We start from the raw sequence: 15,010 nt of genomic DNA, 5'->3' as shown, positions 1-15,010 counted from the left end.
ACCCAGGCGCCCCTACACTGGGCACTTTTAAGCTAGCCATTCAGCTGTTAAGTGACATGGCTGGCATTCCTGTGTAGACATTTCTGTCCTCAAATCCCACACTTGTGAGGGAATGGTGTGCTTCCACTCACTAACCCTCACCATCTCATAGGTGACTGGGTAACTTTTCACCCCGTGGAAACACTTTGACAATGTCTCTGAGTCCTGAGCTCTCAAATCTAATAGCTGGGATAAAGTCTCCTGACAGCCTCCAGAACAGCTGCTTTTCTCCAGTGGAGGCAACCTGGTGCTCTCCGCACTGTATTGTCATACTGAGTCCTTTCCAGATCTCTGTTAATGGTTTTCCCTTTGAGGGAGTTGGGTTGCATGTCCAATTCAAGAGTGTACGTGTGTGCGCGCGCGTCTCTGCACGTGCACGCGTGAACGTGCATGAATGCAGAAATCAGTTGGCAAACAGAGAGAGGATATTGATTGGCAGACAGTGAAGATCAATAACTGAACTGGATTATCTGGCATCAAATAAACCTCATCTGTCACGTCTCTCTCTTACATCCCTGCTATTGCTACTTGCACATTCTTATGCTGTTTTGGCATTCTGTTGATTTCCTTATGTCATTTTGCTCTAAATTAAGATGTATGGGAAAAAATGGGAAGCTATTATATTACAAGTTCAACTGCTGATATTTTCTTCTTTTGACAAATCCTGATTTGCCTTCCAACACTGTCACGTATGTTCTGGCTTGTTTTTTTCTGTCCATTTTCTCACTTTAAAATGAGCTATAGTCTTTTTTCCATCAGAGTATTGATTTTGCTTTTAAAAAGGACTCTCTGTTCCATTATCCCTCCCGATCAATTCAGACCATTTTGCATGAGAATTTTTTCCTTTTCCTTACCACACAAAATGTCTTTGTTTTTATTTCACTTTCCTCTATATGTCATTTGTGGAGCATTTAATTATATCCCCAGAGTTTATTTTGAAAGGTGTCAGTTTGCTTTAAAAAAAAAAAAGGCCACTTGACAATTTCAATTTCTTGCTTATTTATTGGACACATATATGTTGTACCAGACATCATAGACAGTGCTAAGGTTAAAATAATTAAAGTGAAATTAAAAATAATGAACATTATTACAAGTAATATATATTAAGTTGCCACCAATGCCAGGCAGTATGCAAAAGGGCTTTATGACTCTTAAAGTAATAAAATAGACATTTATTGAGTGTTTATGCCCTAGGGAATTTCCACATGGTTTATATGGATATAATATATCATTCTCAGGAACACCCTGTGATGTAGGTACTGCAATTTATTCCCATTTTCAGATAATATGCTAAAACAAAGAAAAAAGTAAATAACTTGATCACAGCTGGTCAGTGACAGAGCCAGGATTCCAAGCCTCTTAATCACTATGCTTTTCTCTAGGTATTGTATTATTATTATTATTGCCATTGTATATTTTTGCTTTACTATCTAAAAGCAATTAATAGCTCAAAATCCACCAAAGGGAAACACTCACATTCCCATTTACCTACAGAGTTTACCTAGAAAGTTCAATCTGTCTTCCCCAGAATCTACTTGGCTAGATAACACCCTCCATCCCCCCAAAATCCTCAAGGACATTAATTTGCTGCTGCTTTGCTCTACCTCATAGATGTTTTAAGATATCATAGCCACCAGTTTTTGGACAAGCTGCCGTACTAAAGGACTCAAAGAGGAGTAAGTAAGGCTCAGTTTTTGCCCATTTTTTTTTCTAATTTTGCCTTAAAGTGGTATATTTATTATTCTTTAACAATACTTAGATTTACAAGTTCCTCCTATACCATATCTCACACTATGCTAGGTGCAAGGACTATAAATGATTATGACACTTTGTAACCTGTCCCAGATAACTTTTTAATATTTTAAATTGCCCTTAAAATAGTTCTCTCTGGAGTCTTTCAAACACTATTAGATAAGTTACTTGATGGTAAGAGATCTTCCTTTGTCTCTCACCAATATCCTTCAGTGTCTTTTTCAGAGTAGGAACTTAGTAAATGTTTATTGAAATGAATTACAAGAAATTGACCTCCAATAATGGCTAATGGCTCACAAAAATTATTACCATATATTCCTGAACGTGTACTTTAGTGAAGAGGTTTGAAGGTCTGGGAAGATAGTTGAGAAATGTAGCCCTATAGATTTATTCTGGGTTCTTACCATGTTTTCCTACCTTTTCCTTTTTTTTTTTTTTACATTTTTTTATTTCTAATACTTCTTAATTGAATTTACATATCATAAATGTGCATATTTTAATTGGAGTTCATTAAGCTTTTACTAATGTATATCCGTTTAACCATTACCTAATCATGATTTACAATGTTTCCATGATCCTAGAAACTTCCTGTGTGCGTCTTTAATCAATCTGCAACCCTGACCGGAAGCATTCACTAATCCGATTTCTGTCATCATGGATTTATTTTGCCTGTTGTAAACTTCACATAAATGCAATTCTATAACATGTACTCTTTTGATTAAGGCTTTCTAACTCAGCATTATAATTTGGAAATTTATTAGTGTTGCCATATGTTTCAATAGTTTGTTCCTCTCATTGCTAAGTAGTATTACATTGTATTATATCACAGTGAGCTACAATGTGTTTATTAGTTCCCCATGCTTATGGACATTCTGGTTGTTTTCAGGTTTTTCCATGATGTATTAATATCTTCTGACTTTTTAAATATCCTTCTTCAAAGGGACATACATTATCATCTTTCCCGGGTAAATGCATGGGAGTAGATTGCTGAGTCATAGTATAGGTGCATATTTCATTTTAGAGAAAAAATAAGGGCACCTGGATGGCTTAGTCGGTTAAGCCTCTGCCCTCAGCTCAGGTCCTGATCCAGAGGTCCTGGGATCCAGTCCTGCATCAGGCTCCCTGCACAGTAGGGTGTCTTCTTCCTCTGCCCCTCCCCCTGCTTATACTTGCACTTGTGACTGCACACTCTCTCTCTGAAATAAAATCTTAAATATATATGTATAAATATACATATATATATCTGCAAAATAGCTTTTCAAAGGGTTATAATATTTTACACTTTCATCAACAACAGGTGAGAGTTCTAGTTATTCCACATTCTCTCTAACATATTGTTAGTTTTTTAAAAACCATTCTTGTGGGTTTGATACAGTATCTTTGGGAGGTTTTGCTTTGTATTTCACTAATAACTAACAGCGTATGCCATTTTATATTATTTTGTTCTTCCAATATCTTCTTTTGTAAAGTATCTACTTAATTTTTTCCTTGATGTTCGTCTATAGTATTGATTTGTAGGTATCTTCACATAGTCTCCCTATATACTCTTTACCAGATATATGTACTGCATTTTTTTTCTCCCAGTCTGTGGCTTGCCTTTTTATTTTCTAAATAGTCCTTTGAAGAACAGAAGTTTTTCATTCTGATGAATTAGTTATTTTTTTACACTACATATACAGCATATCAAAGCAAGTGACAAATTATGGGAAAACTGAAAACAAAATAATTAAAAACAAAATCAAGGACAAGGCTTGTAGCTCCTTGCTACCGTAAGACCTGTATATGATGTTAGAATTAGAACACACATTTAACTTGAAGTTTCCTATAAATCAAAACAGAGAAAATATAAAATTTCTCTCTATTAGATAAGGAGAGATAGGAGGTAAGTGTAGTTATTCCTAGACGTGAGTCTTACAGGAAATTCCTCCCAATGGGTGGTCACAGTAGCACTGTGGTGAGGAGTATTCACAACATTCTTTTAACTAAATGGAGTAACCAAGTGAATGCTCTATATCCTTTCCCCACTTTTTTTTTTTTTTTTTTTTTTTTTTTTTTGCCTGCTTCATAAGGCTTTGAAGGCAGGCCTCCTTGAGTTCTTCTCCTGGACTTTCTTGCACTTTGAGAGAAACCAAGAAAAGAGCAAGGGCAGAGAAGAAATAGTTCAGGGTACTGATTTATTCTGCTCCCACCAGGCAGGGCCTATGGTTCTAGCAGTAACTGTACTTGGCTTCAGGCAAGAGCTCCTGTGGTGGCCCTCTCATACCTACAGCTCCTCCATGGTTCTGGTAACACCATATTCTCCCTTGTTTCTTCATATCCAATCATGTACTGCTGTCCTTTGTTGGTTCTTTTAATTTCTGTCCACTGTACTATTCCTTCCCAGGCTCTCTTTCATCAGCCCTTGGGATTACTGTTTTTTTCCTGCCAGGAATAACAGCCAGTCTGTACAGTTCCTTCCTGTAATGTCCTTCAATGAGAGTAAAACCAGAATGCCAAGGGTAATTCATGAAAAACAATTCTGTAATGTTATGCATGAATCTCTGATTGTTTCCATTAATCCATGGATAAAATTTATACTATCTCTAAAAAATGGATCAACTCTTGTCTTTCAATAGTAAAATACAAATATTCTCAGATGTAGAAAGCAATACACCAGAGGTTCAGAAATCACAAGACAAGGAAACTTTATCCAAAAATACTGTTTTCTCTCAAGTGTATGTGTTTTTAAAAATTTCTGTAATTTTTCACATATATGTAGAAATAGAAGCTATTTGTATATTTTCATGTTGGCACAACACTGGGCTTATCTTTTCACGTTGATTTTTGTTGGTTAGACTTCATAAAGGGCTACTGGAAATCTTTGTGGATTTATGTTATCTGGAACCAGATTATCATTTTGACGATAAATTGTGCAGGATTTGAGCCTCCCATGGTCAACAGACAGAAATGACTAGTTTCTTGAGAAGTCTGATATGTCTTGGAAGAGGCAAATATTCTTAAATTTCAATGATTTAAATATTTAAATCTCATTCAGATGAGATGTGTATATTATTTATCAGAGTAATGTCTTGGAGCTGATTCAGTATAGCTACAGATCTGCAGTTTAATGTGACATTTTGGTCATTATTTTTCTCTGCCTGCTGACTCCTTCATGACACTATTTCCTTGGAAATCAGTCCTTTGGCCTCACTTTGAACTGGAAACCTTGATAAGAGTGTGACAACACCCTTCTTGGAGACATTGTTTGTGTTTAATTTTTTTTCCTCCAAATTTTTCTCTTTTCTCCCTTAAATGAATTTCTCAAGTAATAGTCATGCAACTGAATATCTATCATAAGATACTGGTGTATCATTTCCAACCTTTTTAAATACGTGTATTAGTTTTCTAGGACTGCAGTAACAAAATACCATAAACTGAGTGGCTTAAACAATAGGAACTTATTGTCTCATAGTCCAGGAATCTAGAAGTCTGATATCAAGGTGTTTGCAAGTCTGTGTTCCCTCTGAAGGCACTAGGAAAGGATATGTTCCTTGCTTTTCTCCTTCACTATGATATCTAAGTCCAATCACAGAATGTTTTTCTTACATGTGTTTCTGTGTCCACATTTCCTCATTTTACAACAGTCATCTTGGATTAGGGACCTACCCTATTTCATTCTGATCTTAACTAATTATATTTGCAATGATCCTCTTTCCAAATAAGGTCACTGTTTGAGCTCCTGGGAGTTAAGACTTCAACATATGAATTTGGGGAGAACACAATTCAACCTAAAACAGTAGTGCACTAATTAAAATAATTTTCTTCACACCATCTGTTCAGATGCCTCCTGTGCACTATTAAAATCCTATTTGTATTTCATTTGTATTTGTTAGTTTTGAATGACTATACTGTGATTCCTTTTTTAAAAAAAATCAATGTTCCATAATAGAAACACAATTTTAATGAGAGAATAATTTAGAATTGTTTAAATATTTGATAATATTATCTTTTTAAATTATATGACTAGAAATAGAGATATCAGGTTTTGAGTAGCATAAAATAGTTACCTTCAATTTGCCTCAAGAAGCAATTAGCTATATCAAGCACATTGTTGATATACACAGTAAATCAATTTCTATCTTAAGTTCCTACTGAAGAGTAATTTGATGCTATGGGAAGATCCAATAACTCTTTTAAGCCATTAGGTTACTAGAAATAATTTAATAATTCAGCATACTAAATGGCATCTGCCTGGTTTGAAAGAGTGTCTGATACCATCCCTAAGGTGTTAGCTATATTCTTTTTGGAAACTACCAAGGACTTAGCTCTCTTTGAAGAAAATTTTGAGCATAAATTAGAAAACACAGTTCCATGATCCCTTTGATTGTACTATTATAAAACTCCTGGTGATATGAGCCTTTCTGGGAAAAATAAAGGGGGAAAAGTGCAAGCTAGTTCATTACAATCTCTTCCCTTTTGATTTCTTTTAATGAGTTAGCTGAAGTAACTGATTTATTTTAATGAGTAGCTGAAGTTGCCTAGTTATTTTAGAAGCATATTTTTAAAAAATGGTCACTTCATGGACTTTGGTTTTAGAAAAATGATAAGTGCTCATTTAAAAAGAATCCCAAGGGTGCCTGGATGACTGAGTTGGTTAAGCATCTGCCTTGGGCTCAGGGGGTGATCCCAGGGTCCTGCTCAGTAGGGGAGCCTGCTTCTCCCTCTCCCTCTTCCATTCCCCCCTACTCATGCTCACAATCATTCTCTCACACAATAAATAAATAAACAAATAAATAAATATAAAAAGAATCCCAGCCATACAGAATTGGGGGGGGGGGAGAGAAAAAAAAGGAAAACAGAGGATAAAAGGAAGGACATACATAAATAAATAAATGAAACTAATATAACACTGTATGTTAACTGTATATTATTAAAAGAAAAATAAGATGGAGAAGCCATTATACTTATTAAAATATCATAATAAGATAAATTCATCGTAAGAAAGGAAGAAAGAAAGAAGAAGAAAAAGCAAAGCAAAGCAAAAGCAGGTGCTAAGCCCTAGATTGACATCATTCCTTTCCATTTTGGAATGGTCACTAATTTGTCATCATAGTAATAGACCCTTACTCTTTATTTACAGATTTACCTTCTCTGCTTACAGCAAATCTGCAGGCATTATCATTTCTGTTTTTTTTTTTTAAAGATTTTATTTATTTATTTGACAGAGAGAAATCACAAGAGAGGCAGGCAGAGAGAGAGGAAGGGAAGCAGGCTCTCTGCTGAGCAGAGAGCCCGATGTGGGACTCGATCCCAGGACCCTGAGATCATGACCTGAGCTGAAGGCAGCGGCTTAACCCACTGAGCCACCCAGGCGCCCTCATTTCTGGGTTTGAAGCATACATGATTTGCTGACATCCAATATTGTTAATCATCAGATTACTCACTTTATGGCAAAAGAAAGAGGAACAAAAGGTTCATTCTCATAGAAATCACTACTATACCTATATGCTTCATTATCCAGAAAGGGACAGCTTGATAGAATAATAAAATGATATGCTAAATATTGATGGGGGTGCTATCTTGAAGGTAACACTCCATGAGGTTAGAATGCTATATCCCATCTAGGATATATAGATTTTCAATCAACAAGGTTAGAACTAAACCTGAATTCTTAGCCCAGGAATCAAGATATATAGGTGATACTGACATCATCACCACCATACCTATAATCCACTTAAGTACTTTTTGCTTTCTATAGCAAAAAGTTATCCTGGGTGGGTTAGAAACCCTAGTCTCATGATAGAAATACTTCTACCTTGGGCGCCTAGGTGGCTCAGTCAGTTAAGCACCTGCCTTTGGCTCAGGTCATGATCCCAGAGTCCTGGGATTGAGCCCCACATCCAGCTCCCTGCTCAGCAGGAAGCCTACTTCTCCCTCTCCCACTCCCCCTGCTTATGTTCCTGCTCTCACTGTCTCTCTCTCTGTCAAATAAATAAAATCTTAAAAAAAAAGAAAGAAAAGAAACACTTCTACCCAACAGCACAGTTCTATTAAATTAGGAGCTAAGACTTGGCCTTTTGGACTCTTTCCTGGCCATTTTAGACTATTCAAAGAACAGAGATATAGGAGTTGGGTGATTTATTTGAGTACCTTGGAAAATTTTGGTTGCTGTCAAACAATGAAAGCAAAGAAGACTATGGCTGGAACCCTAAGGAAACACTGGATTATCTGTTACTCTCTTACACACTCTTTTTGGACAGGGGAAAATTACAACAATCTAGACTCCACAGTGTACACTCTGATATTTGTGCCCCCCTCCAATTATATGTTGGAACCTAATTCCCAATATGATGGTATTTGGAGGTGGGGCCTCCATGAAGTAATTAGGTCATAAGGGCAGAGTTTCATGAGTGGAATCAATGCTCTTATAAAAGAGACCCCAGAAGAACCCATATCCCTGCTACCACATGAGGACACAGTGAGAGCATAACCTCTGTGGGCCAGGAAGCAGGCCCTCAGCAGACACTGAATCTCCTGGCACCCTGATCTTAAGACATTCCAGACTCCAGAATTGTGAGAAAAAAATTTCTGATGTTATTAAGGCAACCAGCTTGTGGTATTTTGTTACAAACCCTGAACAGACTGAAGTAACAATTTAAAGTTTGGTCAAGAATCCATCTGGCACAGATTCTGTCAGGGGTTAAGGAAGACATGGAATGGGTGATTGGAGAAGAAAGGATGATTATCAAATTAAGCCTTGGAAACAGATAATACAACAGGTACAGGAGTAAGGACTGTAATAGGCATATTTTAGGTTAATATTCTTACTTCCCTCTTTGCCTTTCCTCTTTGTTCAATTATTTAAAAGGCACTAATAATGAAAAAGATTTTTGTTTTCCATTGGAAGTATGAAAGAATTGACACCATTCTGTGATGATATAGACACTGATGACACTTTGGCTACCCTCATCTGGACAAAGGATAAGAGTAGATGCTAAAGGTCAAACAGGTAGACTGTTAATGGACATTTTCTGTTTTCCTCTCCAGACCCCATCTTCTCCACTCTGCTCTGGCTCTGGAAGTCTCATTTCTCTGGATGGTATCAATGAGCTTCCTTCCCTTGGCTTCCATGTTGGGTTCAGCCAATGGAACACAGCAGTAGAATCCCAAGGGGTGTAGATGAGCAAGGCTAGGACCTACACTCCGTTGCTTCCTTTCTGGTAGAAAGGCTGTGTCCCTCTTCTGAAAGTTACACTCTTATCAGGCAGCCATCCTTTGCAGTACTCCCTTCCTCCTCTTGACCCTTTAGGTCATGAGGGGCAATATCTTCCCCTCTTCTTCTCCTCTCTGTGGAGCCCCAATTCTTGTTGGCTTTTCCTAATTCTGCTCATATCTTTGTAAATTATATCTTTTATTAAACTCTTCTCAATTACCTCCAGTCTACCACACCTTCTGCTTCTTGCCAGGATCCCCCACAGATACAACATGTGAGCTATCGAAGACCTGAAATTTCATCTTTCCTGTCTGTTCTCTTTGCATTTCTAACACTATCTGTCTAGGAAGAAGGGTTTGTGCATTTGTGTTATGTTTACTTAGTAAACAGAATATTTATGTTCCACTCATATTTGAAAGTGCTTGTCTTCTATATAATTCTGTAAATATAAATAAGAAATAAGGGAGTGGTTTTCAGAATAAATCCCACTGACAAATATTAGACATGAACATGTAGATGTGTTGTGCTAGTACGCTATTCAATATGCGGGAACAATAGGAGCCACTGTCAGAACTCTTGGGTTCACATCATAAGGTTACCTTTTAAAAAATTTTTTCAGTAGAAGAAACCAGAGGCTGCCTTTGGCAAATAGTGTTGAAAATAATGTTCTTGCATTGCCACAGGAAGGAAATCAATGTCCAATTCACACATTTTATTCAGAGCCCATCCAGATATTTTCTTATAGTTCTGAAGGGCTTGCAAAACCATGGAAATTCTTTTTCTTTACTAAGTTAGCTCATGGCTCCCATACTGCTTATGTGATTCATGAGTCACCAATGAAAAAATCAATACTGTGCTAAATACAGTTTAGCCTGGTTTTGTTTTCATACGCATTAATGGTTTTAAAAGATAAACTGAGGCATGTTTAAATTTTTAAGCAAAAATTGATTCAGATCAGGCAATATCCAATCTAGCAGATAGAAAAGAGGTTTAAATTGCTATGCAAAATGAAAGACGTTTGTAGGTAGAAAGGAAGAGAAACAAGGAAATTATACTAGGCAAAAAAGCAGGTTGGTTATTGCAAGGTTACTTCCCTTTAAGGGATGAGAGAGCGAATATGAGCAGGGCAGAGAGAGAAGGAGAGGGAGAATCTTAAGCAGGCTCCACATTCAGCTCCGAGCCCAGCAGGGACTGGATCTCATGACCTTGAGATCACAACCAGAGCTGAAATCACGAGTCAGACACTTAGCTGGCTCGCCCCATTCCTGATTGGTTTAAGATTCCATTTCTGTGACAGACATAACTGTAATTAAATTCAGTCTGTTTGGTGACATAAGGCTTAGGATATGCCATTCCATTTTAGGCCTACTGTCTTATTTTTCACAATACCCCTCCCTTTTGATCAGACTCAGCCTGAGCTATATGATAAAACGTTTAAGTAACCACTACTCCCTGCTACTACTCTGGAGTTCTGTTTTTTTTTTTTGTTTTTTTTTTAAGCTATGATGTTCCTTTTATTATTATTACAAATTGTCTTACAATCAATGTGTCCTGCTTAAGTTCTATATGCACATTCCCAGCTTTTTGTTAAATCTGTCTTTGTGGAATAACTTCTTGTACCTGAGAGGGCAAATTTTGAAAACTGACTTTTTTTTTTTCTTTTCCTATTTCTGTTATTTGGATGGCAAAAACTAGCTCCTCTCTCTCTCTCTCTTTTTTTTTCTCTCTCTCTCTTTCCCTCTCTCTATCACGTCCCTTTTGCTTTATCTCCATCTTCCATCCAGTATTCTATCAATGGCCAAGTGGTTGATTCCATCTACCTAAAACCTCCCCTATGGCTGAATCTCTGCGTGGCATTTGCACGTCTCAAGATCAGGTGCACACTCTTTAATTTGATCATTCTCTTTGTTCCTTTTCTGATGTTCTATTCGGGAAATCATTTGCTTGGTGATTAATGGTACAAACATGCACTTTTTTTTTTCCTTTCAAACATGCATTTATGCCTTTTGAGCAAGTACAATATGTCAGGGGACTACTATGATTAATGTAAGTGGGATAATTCCCAATAAGTGTACTTCAGGGCCATGGTCTCTATGACCCAAACCAATCAGACTCAAGTATATCAAAAAAAGACCCCTTTGAAGGAGTCGGTTTCTTAAGCTGACTTGTTCAGTGATCTTGTGTAGCTGACTCTCCGCTTTACCAGAAGTGTTAATCCAAGTGCAACAAGAGGTGTTGACCATACATAGCATAGACATCTTGCTCAGCTAAAATAATAACCAAGCTATTCTATGATCAAAAACAACTTTGGACAGGTCTAGGGATTTTTCTTGGGCAGCTACTGATTTAGGAGCAGATGCTGAAGTATCTTTAAGAGTTAAGGGGAGGGGCGCCTGGGTGGCTCAGTGGGTTAAGCCTCTGCCTTCGGCTCAGGTCATGATCTCAGGGTCCTGGGATCGAGCCCCACATCGGGTTCTCTGCTCAGCGGGGAGCCTGCTTCCCTTCCTCTCTCTCTGCCTGCCTCTCTGCCTGCTTGTGATTTCTCTCTGTTAAATAAATAAATAAAATCTTAAAAAAAAAAAGAGTTAAGGGGAGATTCCTAATCATAGCCTCATTTTCACTTAGTTCTAGCCAGGAAGTAGGCATCTGCCAAAAAAAAAAAAGCACATTTTGACTCATGAATGCCTCCTGGTGATTGCCATTTGAGTCTGTGGCTTGGGAATAAAAAGGTGACAGACATGGAGGCCAGTAAAATGTAAGAGTCTGTAGGCTACACAGTTTTACCCGTTTCCCTTGCCTTGTGCCTGGATGCAAAGTTCCCCGAGTTGGGCATTGTTAGCCAAAGAAATGCACCCAGGGTTAAGTAGTCTGACATGATAAAGGGAAGGCTGAGTTTGTTCCAGAGAAACTGAGGCATCAGAAATTCTGAAGTTTGTGATGGGCAGATCTGTAAGATCACCAGCATCATGGCAGATTCCAAAGTCATTTGGGGGTAGGATTGCGTATACACACACACACACACACACACCCCTGCAATGGCCCAAGACATGTACTAGGCCACAGCAAGATAAAAGGTGGACAAAATAATCATAAAGACCTGCATGTTGTAAGAATTAGGAAAAGAACAGAGAGGGAAGGCAGAATGCAAAAAAAATTTTTTTTTGATTTAACATCTTGGGAAGAAGCAATCTGCCTCAATGTGAGCTACTTCTCCTCCTAGCCAATTTGATTTTGAGGTCTTAGCATTGGCACAAGACCAGATGTCAAGTGGACCCTTCTTCAGTTGGGAAATATCCACCCAAGTTTGGACACTTTGTAATCTGGCAATAGTGTTGGTATAATGTTTCAGTTATTATCTTCAAATGTTATGTGTCAGAGAAATACCAAATTTACTTGTCAATTCATTATAATGAACTCTCGTTAGATCTTTAAGAATGGGCCTTTTAAAGTCTTTCATTATTTACAGTTAATGTTTTACTCTGATGCTTTTGCAAAAGTAAGATTCATGGAAAGCACCCTACTGAGTACTATTCATACTGATACAACTGGATGAGCTACCTGATTTGAATCAATTTTTGCTCAAACTCTTAACAAATTTTGATGTGCCTCAGTTTATCTTTTAACAGTTAATCTAATTTATGTGAAAACAAAAATAGGCTAAACTATATTTAGTACAGTATTGATTTTTCGTTGGAGGCACACAAATCATACGAGCAGTATGGGAACCATGAGCTTTATTGGGTCTTTGTTTACTTAAGAAAACCCAGTATTCTCAATACTAAAAGAGCTGGGTTTTGTTCACATCTATGTAACTTTCTGTATTTGCCTTTAACACCGTCTACTGTTATTTTCATAAAATGGATAATTTTTATTTCATAATGATCAGTAATTCTATTTCTTCAATTATCCAAACATTCTGATATTCTGGTAACTTCCTAAAAATCAAAGTCTAAACAGAGTCTGACAGGAGATCATATGGTGCATGTCTTTCCCTGTCAGACTTATTCACCTGGAATGTCTTCAAGGTCCATCCACGTTGTTGCAAATTGTAGGATCCCCTTGTATTTCTTTTAAGAATGAATAATATTGTGTGAATAATATTTCAATATATATTTCACATATATATACACACACATATTACAACTCCTTTATCCATTCATCCGTCAATGGATATGCAGCTGTTTCCATATCTTGTCTATTGTAAATAATGCTGCTATCTATGAAAAGGAGACTGCAGATATATTTTTTTAAGGATTTATTTATTTATTTGAGAGACAGAGCATGCACAATTGGGGGGAGGGTCAGAGGAAGACAGAATCTCAATCAGACTCCCCACTGACTGTGGAGCCCAATGTGGGCCTCAATCTCATTATCCTGAGATCATGACCTGAGCCAAAACCAAGTCAGATGCTTAACCAACTGAACCACCCAGGTGCCCCTCATTGTGGTTTTAATTTGCATTTTCCTAATGATTGATTTTCTAATAATTATTTCCTAATGATGAGCATCTTTTCATGTACCTTTTGGCCTTTCATATACCTTTTTTGGAGAAATGTCTTCAGATCCTTTGCCCATTTTGTAATTGGGTTATTTGGGTTTTTTTGCTATTGACTTCTGTGAATTCTTTATGTATTTGCGGCATTAACCCTTATTAGAATAATGGTTGGCAAATTTTCCCCCATTCCATAGCTTGTCTTTTCATTTTGTTGATGGCTCCTTTTGCTGCCGAAACTTTTTAGTTTGATGTGATACCACTTATTTTTGCTTTTGTATTGGTGTTCTATATTTCTGAGAGTATACTTGATTTATATAAATCCTTAGTTCTCTTTAAGCCATTAAATAGAGGTAATTATATATGAATTCTGGCAATACCATCCAGAGGTAGAAAAAATTGCTTATTTATAACATACATATCGAAACATACATGAACATACAGATAGATACAAAAACTTTATAGGTTTTATTTTAAAATCTCAGCCAACAGACAGGTACAATATTGCAAAACTCGCTAGTTTATGAAAGAACAGTGGTATCTAGATTGTGTTTCTGGAAGATGTAATAAGTTAAATTTACCTGTTGGATTTTTTTTTAAATTTTATTTATTTATTTGACAGACAGAGATCACAAGTAGGCAGAGAGGTAGGCAGAGAGAGTGGAGGAAGCAGGCTCCCTGCTGAGCAGAGAGCCCAATGTGGGACTCGATCCCAGGACCCTGAGATCATGACCTGAGCCGAAGGCAGCGGCTTAAACCACTGAGCCACCCAGGCGCCCCCGGGATTTTTTTTTTTTAACTAATGTTTGCAGAAGAGACTTTTAAGATTTTTAATAGGCCTAGTTTTCAAAATAGCTTTCTCTCTCTCTCTCTTGCCCCTTCTGATAAGAACTACCTTGGACCCTGGAGAAGACCACGTAGAATACTTACATATCAAAAGGCACAGAAGAAGAATGCAAGTTCCACCAAGAAGGACTAAATCCAGACCTTTTACAATATCTGCAAGCTGTTTGAGATGAATAGAGGAGGTTTGAGGATTGGTAAAAAAAGATAGGTGGGCTTTGAGTTATTTCTAGAGTCACAGTAGATTTATAAGACAAATAGTTATTTTTAATTTCTCAAAAAAGTGGGTTGCAACCTGCATGCTATCAAGTGACTGCCCTGCACATCTAATACATTATCTCTCCAGTTTGTTTCTTTATATCAAGAAGAAGATCTTCAATAAAGATAGAAATCAAAAGATTCCTATGTTTTAGATTTAGAGCTGTGTGTCCTTGGAATGTTTTAGCAAATCCTTCCACAAAGGTTTCAGAATGTTTTCCTTTTTCTCTGGGTCCACAGTTCATTTTAGATTAGGGAAAGAAAAACTTCCTATCAAGCTCTAACTATCAGCTTCTAATCTGGCCAACTTTTGACCATGGAACACTTTAAAAATAAATCTTTTCAAATACCTTGTCAGGTTTCAGCCAGAACAAACAGTAAATATTCCTGGCAGTACTGAACAACCCTGTGAATGCATGGAGGCAAAAAAGACC

This window comes from Meles meles, chromosome 18, assembly GCF_922984935.1.
Source record: "Meles meles chromosome 18, mMelMel3.1 paternal haplotype, whole genome shotgun sequence".
NCBI classification, from domain to species: Eukaryota; Metazoa; Chordata; class Mammalia; order Carnivora; family Mustelidae; genus Meles; species Meles meles.
The sequence above is the reverse complement of the archived record's forward strand: the minus strand, read 5'-3'. Positions refer to the sequence as shown.